At 42.9% G+C, this 8267-nt stretch overlaps 1 long non-coding RNA gene across 4 annotated transcripts; it reads right to left on the reverse strand.

Moving 5' to 3' along the window:
- Positions 1 to 1149: 1149 nt before the first annotated feature.
- Positions 1150 to 8227, reverse strand: LOC106533771 (uncharacterized). Of its 4 annotated transcripts, none has more exons than XR_001312282.1 (4): positions 7835 to 8227; positions 7551 to 7747; positions 1654 to 1717; positions 1150 to 1576 (listed from the first exon to the last, which is right to left on the reverse strand). It is a non-coding gene; the product is annotated as an uncharacterized LOC106533771 (long non-coding RNA). The 4 variants fall into 4 exon arrangements; XR_001312281.1 differs by having other exon boundaries at positions 1150 to 1579; XR_001312280.1 differs by having other exon boundaries at positions 1150 to 1717.
- Positions 8228 to 8267: the final 40 nt, after the last annotated feature.

Below are 8267 nucleotides of genomic sequence, written 5' to 3' on the forward strand. Positions count from 1 at the left end.
GTCCTATACATCAAGGCTGCCCAAACCTTTTCTCCAAAATTAAAATGAAGGCTGCGGGCCAATTGCAATCATAATTCATGAAATACAAATACTTCAAGTACAGTCCTTTTTTATTTTAATGATTATGTCCTGCTGGAGTGTGACATGATTTGTTTGTGTACAAACTAATTTTATATATTTATACTTCTCATTCAACCACAGTTAAATTCACTCTATCTAGGAGGCACAATTTATATGGATAGTATTTATTTTTTACAATAACAAGCTGGAATAAAAACAAGCAAAATGAAATAAAAGTAACGACTTTCTACTTTGTGCCTTTTTTTAAAWGTAAGTAGAACAGATAATTGTGAGAAAATGTAAGAAGTAGAAGCAAAAAGTAGGCTGAAAAATAATTACTCAAAGTACAGATACCCAAAAATTCTACTTAAGTACAGTAACAAAGTATTCGTACTTAGTTACTTTACAACTCTGTCAACATGTTATAAATATGTAGAAATAATTTTGTTCAATTTCACTGATGGAGGTGAGCATGCTGAGCTGTGTCTGCAGAAAGATTTCCCATTTACTTCACGTGTTTGAATAATTAGCTCCTTTCCCGCCAAATCTGCCACTTCTTTCTTCTCTTTCTCACGCATGACGGCTCTGTACAAACCTGCAGCGACGTCTGAAGGACAGCTGCCCCCGAGTGAAGACCCCTCTTCTCCGGGAGAGATGGCTGGCCTGCTCCTTGGCTCCACTTCTCATTTTGCATGCTGCTGGATACCTCTGCGCCTTATGAACCGTCTTCTGTTGTTCCAGGGTCCTYGAGTGACGACTCAGGGAACACCTGACACAGGCAGGTCCCTGGTGCTTTTTCTACTTGCTTCTTCTTATTCAAAAAAAGTTCTACTAGGACTTTAACATGTGTTTTGTCATTTGCGCACCTGCAGATAGGAGAAGCATTTACAGTGACTTAATAATAACAGTGACAAATATATTTTTATGTCTCATGCTATCTCAAGTCAGTCCAGTTGTCTGTTTATTGTGTTCCAAAAACCAAGACATAAGACTCCACTAGATGGTGCCATACATTAACAAACTCAATAGCTGCTGCTCTATCAGGCCTGAGCTGCATGTGTGACAATTTCAAATTGTAATTCAGTGACATCTTGGACAAGGGTGTAACTTTATTGGGATGTACAGATTTTAAAACACAACAAYACACAAAAAAAATTTTCATTAGGTAAACTCTGATCCTTCAAAGGTGCCGTTGATGCTCCTGCTCTTTAACGTGAGTCAACATGTCGAGGTAAATATCCACTGTCCAGTAAGCTCCTCAGGGAAGGCAATAGACTGTATAGTTATCACCTGAGCAGGGTGCAGTCCCACCCACCAAACTATACAACCTACTACCTCACCCTGACAGAACCCGAGTCAAACGTCACATTTTTACCCCTCGGAGCGTTAAACAAATTTCATTTTTATAGCTAAAAAAATTTACATACATCTGTCGGAATGCAGATCTTTTTTTTTTTAATGAGCAGCGTGGTTGTCCATCAGGAGATGACAGTGGACGACTGGCTGGTTCAGCTATCTCCTTGGGAAAGACAGTAGATTGTATAGTTATCTGACAAAGAGGTTAAAAAACCCCACAACTATTCAATCTACTACCTCAGCCCCAAGGACAGCATTCATCCTGCTTCAGCAGCAAACGGCCACAAAGACTTTTTTTTTTCTGCGGGAGAAAAAAAAGGAGACAGAGAATATCATTTTAATGAACTCATCTTTTAAACACGACTTGGATAGAGCAAGAAGAGTTGTTGCTTCATAAGCCTAACCTGATTTTTAGTGCATTTGATTGATTTATTCAAATTTAGTCTCTGGTTCTTTGTTTCTCTTTTTACTTCTGCTTCTGTATAATGACAACAGGTCTTTGAGAGAACATCTATCAGTTTAAAACAAAAGAAATCCAAAGTAACACTGCACAATTTTGCACAGCCTCATAAAACAACCAAGCTTCTTTTTCTTGCAATGCTGGATTTAGGAACTGCGTTTCTTAAAAACAAAAACAAAATCATTAACAAATAATCGAACAGTGAGCAGACATTTGAAAATGGGTGCACAAAAGTGTGAAAGCCCAACAAACAGCTCACTGGCTTCCTGAGACTGTGGCATGTGATCGAAAGAGGAAAAAAGAGCCGCTCGACTCTGTGCCAGAAATTCTTCTCTGCTTTTGCCAAAAATAATAATAATAATAATAACACGGAGCTTACTGCAGTGGGCTATCCCTGTGTAGGCTGGCTGCTGCTTCTCAGGCAGAGGTACACACACAGACGCCTGCGAATGCAGCCTTCAACAGCTGCCTCTGATTGAACACAAAGCTGGGATTCTGCCCCCTAAAACACAACAAGGAAGCACAAAATGGCGTCCTGAACATCGGCCATTTTAGGTCGGCTTTAAAACATCGTACGGTCCACCTTTCCCTTTTCTTTTTCTTCCTGACCCCGCTGCCTCTTGATAAAGACAGAACAGCTGTTATATCGCAAGTTATGTAGAATCGATTGTGTGCCAAGCATTGAGACGAAGCCAACGGACCCAGACAACACTCTCAATCACATGTGCCGAAGCGCTCGGGGGTGGGGGGGGGCAATCCCTTATCATATTGCTGGACAGTTGACAGAGACAAGCATGATCGCATACAGCTTGTGTAAGTATTGCTAGGCAGAGGATAAAGGGTTCAAGTGTGCCAGTAGGTTAACACAGCAGCAAATGAAGGGTTAACGAGTGCCAGACTAAATGCCAGGTCTGGGCCTCAGAAGGCAGAGAGAATGGGTTAGAGGGTACACCGCTTGCATAAATTAGCATACAGCCACAACCCCTGAGAGTCGGTCCAGACTAGCTTGTAGTTAGTATGCAGTCGACCCCACTAGCCTGATTACAGACGACCAGACAGAGAATAGAGTGGGGGGGGTGTTGGCATGATGCCCACCTCTGCCACCAAGCTAGTGACAGATCTATGAGCTGTTCGGTCGCCAAGAAACATCCCCTGACTCGGGCTGCGTTTGGAGGACAAGGCAAATGGGCTTATTGTGATATGACAGAGTGTCTTTAGAAAAACATGTCAATTTAATGAAGATTCAACGGCAAACAGGAACATTAAAAAACATGGATTTAAAAGAAGGCTTGACGGCTAAACACACACAAAAAAATTGGCATCCCTTTCTCTCGGCTGTTTTGGAAACACGGAGGCCACACTCGGTCAGTCGTGTGAGCGCTGCTGGGTGCTGTTGTCTGAGACTGTGAACATTTTCGGTGCCACATGAAAGGGGCACGCACGGCTCAGCCGGGCCAAATCGTTTTTATCTGTCATCAGCTAGAAAATAAACGCTCCTAAAGCCCGAGGGGCAGCTGGGAGGATCTCAGACAAGAACAGGAAAAAAATGTGCCCCACTGAGGAAATTTTAACTGTTGATGTGACCCCCTGTGCATCTGTCACCGCTGAATTCAAACTAAATATTGGTAAATCTGCATCAATGGTAGGCCCAGAAACAAGAACCTCGTTCCCTTTTGCCCTCTGATAACACTTCTCTGATAACAGCAGGGTATGTTTTTCTGGAGGCAATTTCCTGCTTCAATCAGTTACATGTTTGGGTGACGATCACTTTTTTTTCTCCTGAAGTTATCAGGTGTAATGTGCTTTGCATTCTGTGGAGCCAACAGGTGATTATTTTATGAAAAAAACTAAAACGTACAAAACCAGTGATAGCATGATGTGCTGAGAAAACTATTTATTTAGGCTGATGGGGGAAAAACATTAAAAAATTTGAAAATGATTAAATAGAGACTATCARTTTTAGCATTTTGTACTCTTTTAATTAAGACCAAATACCATCAAAACAGCTGATAAACAAAACCACCACTGTTTGTACAAACAAAGTTACTGTAACGCAAAAGGCTAAGCACCAGAAAAAACTTGCTGACCTGTCCAAACCCTACAAAAAGTCACTTCTGTGTTGTCAAACGAGTTGAAACCCATGCGAAAAAAAGAAGAAAAAAAACGGTCAAGAAGAAAAATATGGAAACAAAAGGCCTCAGCTTCCTCTCGCTCCGGATGAAGGAATTTGTTCGACTCATTCTTCATCTAATGCACAAATTAATTAGCAAGCCCCAAAACACACACGCAGAACACTCGGTTGCCAAAAAGAAAAAAAAAACTCCTCAAATTTGGAGCACATTATAGCAGGAAGCAGAGGCAGGGAAATACCTATTGGCTTGCCTGGTCTCTTCGTCCTCGAGACAGGATGTATGCTTGGCACAGACGCCATGGAGGAAGGAGGCGGGGGCATCAGACGATGGGTACAGGTTCTTGTGTGTTTTCTTCTGTTCCCACTCTCTCCCTGTCCCTGAGCTTTGTGCCAAGAATGGGCAGTGTCTCTGTGCCAGGCAGAATTTCAATAAGGGAGTAAGGAGGTGGTGGGGAGAAAGAAAAAAAAAAAAGAGGAGGAGGAGGAGGAGGCTCAACGGGGGAGCTGGCGTTGGCAGAGGAAGTATGCCACACAATAGATGGCAGGATGAAGAAATCCCATCCTTACAAAGATGCAAACGAACGTCTTGTCTTACTCAGGCCTGATTTTCAGATCCTTTGGACAAAAAAAAAATGTTACGGTGATTTTATTAAACCAGATTTCTTTATCCTCCTACCCCCAGACAAACGCTTTATTCCTCCATTTAGAAGAAGGACACGAGCTTTGAGCCTCCTACATCCCACTTGGCACGTTGCCCGCTCTGATGTTCTGTATATCCTCATTAACCGGGAACAACACTCGCGCGGCTCACGCTCATATGTGTGCATGTACACAGAGATGTACTGCCATATGCATTTGCTTACATGCAAACATCCAACACGACACTTCACCTTCGTGCATATAAGGAGTTTACTGATTGATCATTTCATCAGAAAATGTTCAGATCTTTGCATTTGACTACAAATAACTGTGATAAAAAAAACTTGGCTCATGGATCAATCAGCCAGGGTCAAAATGAGATACTGTGTTTGCTGTTCAGCAAAATACTTTATTGAAAAAAACATGTAGTTTCTTCTATTATGAACTATGTGCCTGATTTTTTTTTCAAACTAGAGAAGCCGAAGACCTAAATAAAAAAAAGGAAGTGAACAGATTTATTTACAAGTTTGCATTAAAGGGCACAGTGTAAGGACTTTGTGTTCACACACAGCTGGTGTTTAAAAAAAATTAACGAGATTAAAAATAAAAGAGGCTATTCTATGCATAGTCACTTTTTTCTAACTTAACATTGTTGTTTAGCTGCAACGTTTGCTCTCACGGCAAAGTGCGAAATACAAATACACACAAACTGTTGGTTTTTTATGTTTTGCAGAGGAGATTTTGCCTTTTACCAAGTAGTTATTTTGATTACAAAATTCTTCCTAATAATTTGCCTCGTTAAATAATGAGTAAACATATTTTTAAAATAGAAGCTGATAGAGCATGACGTCTTTTCATGTGTAAATATTCAACAATTAGACTGATGCTACAGTGTACTGTAGTATCAAAGTGCAAAGTTATTTCAAGTATGCATACATAATGGGCGCTATAAAGCATGCAGTTCTGTAGGTCAGCATGTTTCCAAAACATCTGAATGAAGAAATACAGACGGTGTCTATAATCCTCTCCCCCTCATCTTTTTTATTCCTTTTTTTTCTTCTAATGAGATGTGTGGTCACCATGGTTTCAAACATTTCTGATAGCTTACAGTTCTCATCTGATGTGTTATTACACGCCCACATGTTACAACATTTACTAATTCTACAAACGTGCATGCACATGCAGCATAAACATGCATTTACAGCACATAGATGCAAGTATTCCTTTTCAAACCCATGTGTGTGTGCGTGTTTATAGAAAGTATGTGTGCAAGAGTGCAAAGTGGTGTATGTCAGGATGGAACAGCTGCAGCTTCCTGCATGAGAAGAGAAACTTCCTGTTGCCTCTCTGCAAACTGTGGCCGGTCAGCCAAGCTATCAGCCAATCAGCTATGCTGAGGCTGAATGCAGGAAGTTAGCCTGACTGCCTCTAGGAGAAAAACCCAGCAACATTATGAGGCAACACGATAAGTTCATCTGAGGATAAGAGAGGGGCGGGGACAAAGAGCTCTCCCACTCCTACCTCTAGCTCTGTCTCTCTACTGTAACTCTTGTTCTCTATTTGCCTCAAGCTTCTTTCTTCAGATTCTCCGCTCTTTGCTTTGTCACAATTGCAACAAAAAGAAGTTTTTTGGTTGGGGTGGAGGACTTGTCGACATTTTCATGCATTCATTTGCAACAAAGGTTAAAGTACAGCAAGGTTAACTGGCAGAAGTGGATGATAAAACACTACGTCCACAAATTGTGAGGGGTATGTTGAAAGGGTCTGCTCGTGTTTACACGTGGCATGTAGGCGCCATTTTAACATCAACCTCTATTTAGACCGAGATACAGTAAGGCAAAAAGGTGTTTGGCTAGACTCCTACTGTAGCTGTGCATGCAAATACTATTCTAATTTTCTAAAAGTAAGTTGAAGAGTGGAATCGGCGGGTGTATGGTTTGCATTTTCAGTTTGATCTCAATCGAGAGCAGCAAAAATATTTGCTTTGCTTTTAGGATCCTCTGATTTCTGACTTGTTGCAGGTATCTTTTAGGCTGGTTCTTCTAATCTTCAACAGCAAGTCAAAACCGCTTTAGGTTGAAATATAAAACGAAGGAACATTTCTTCTTATTTTAACGTTGACTGAACCCGAACTGGGTTTCGTTTCTAATCACGTTTCCTCTTAAGTGTCACACACATGCAAGACACCCTGCTTCATTCGACTACCAAGCCAAACATTGCCATGTTGTAGCAAACTGCCACACCCCTAGACTGCAGAGACAAAACTTAGCACGTTTGCACAAACAAGACGCCTCTGTGAAACAACTGCCACTAACCAGAGAGTGACAGAAAGTGCAAACTGTGTGCAGAGATGACTGAGAAACTGGGTAAATGTTACCTTTCACAGCAGCACGGGGAAAGATGTGACGAGCGAATCACTTGTCCAAATGGAGCAGATGTTTAACTCTCTTATACTGACCTGAACACATTAACAGCTCTCTCGTTCAGCTGAACTACTGAGGTCAGAAAGTAATCAAAAGAGCCTGTTTTTATTATTATTATTATTTCTCTGGTCAGTCTAAAAAGAGACACCTGTTCAGTACAGGGAGCCACAAATGGACTGTTTATGTCCCAGAGCAGAGAGGGGAGCAGAGGAGGAGGAGGAGGAGGAGAAAAAAGTGAGCAGGAGAAAGAGGATGCTCAGCGGGGAGTTACAGAGTCCCTCTCAGCTCTAGAAAAGTTTCTCTAGTTTGTCCACTGAGCCAAAATGGCGGCGGGTTCGCTGCGGCGTGGCATCCAGCGACGACGCACGCGTTTACGGGACGAAGGACAGAGGAAAAGGCGTGAGGCGCTGCAGAAAAAAGGTGATAAGTGGGACAGTAAATAAGACAGGAAGAGGTGTCGCACGGTGAAAGAGTAAAATACCTGGAGGCTGCGAGTGCGCTGCGGGCTGGGCTCGGAGGACTGGCGGAGAAGAGGGCCGTGATGGCGGGAAGAAGGGAAACGAGAGGAGTAGAGCACACCCTCTGAGAGCTACACCCCTTTCCCACAATCCCCTCCTACTGGCGTGAGCGCGTCTGTTCGTGCACAGTGACAGAGAGACGTCTGCTCACACACAGCCCCTGCAACACACACAAACCACAATATCAAACACAGCAAAACCTCCAAATCAGACCCCCAGCAGACCTGCAACACTCGCGTCCACGTACGTCCAAAAAGCAAAGTCTTAACTCGCCCGCACGGCGATGGCTCAAAACACAAAACGTCCACGTGACGAATCTGCCAGCCTTCCGATTGCCCTCTGCTCTGCCCTGTGATGCGTTTGCCTCGCTCTGCCTGCCCACTTTGGCACCACTGCCAAGAGGGAAGGAGAGAAAAGGGAGGAGAGCGGGAGGGCAGTGGAGACACAGAAGAAGGAAGGGAGGGACGTGCTGTAGTGAGAGGAGGAACAGAAAGAGGAGGAGTTAAGGAAGACAGCGTGCCACAGAAAGAGAAGAAAAAGCGAGAGGGGAAGCGTAAACTGTCATGAGCAGACATGGTGACACAAAGCAGTGAGCCAGCAGCAGCCAGGAGCACCGCTAACATTTGAATGCTAATCATCCAAACACACACACACACACACACACACACACACACACACAC

Source organism: Austrofundulus limnaeus, unplaced genomic scaffold (genome assembly GCF_001266775.1).
Source record: "Austrofundulus limnaeus strain Quisiro unplaced genomic scaffold, Austrofundulus_limnaeus-1.0 Scaffold1016, whole genome shotgun sequence".
Classification (NCBI taxonomy): Eukaryota; Metazoa; Chordata; class Actinopteri; order Cyprinodontiformes; family Rivulidae; genus Austrofundulus; species Austrofundulus limnaeus.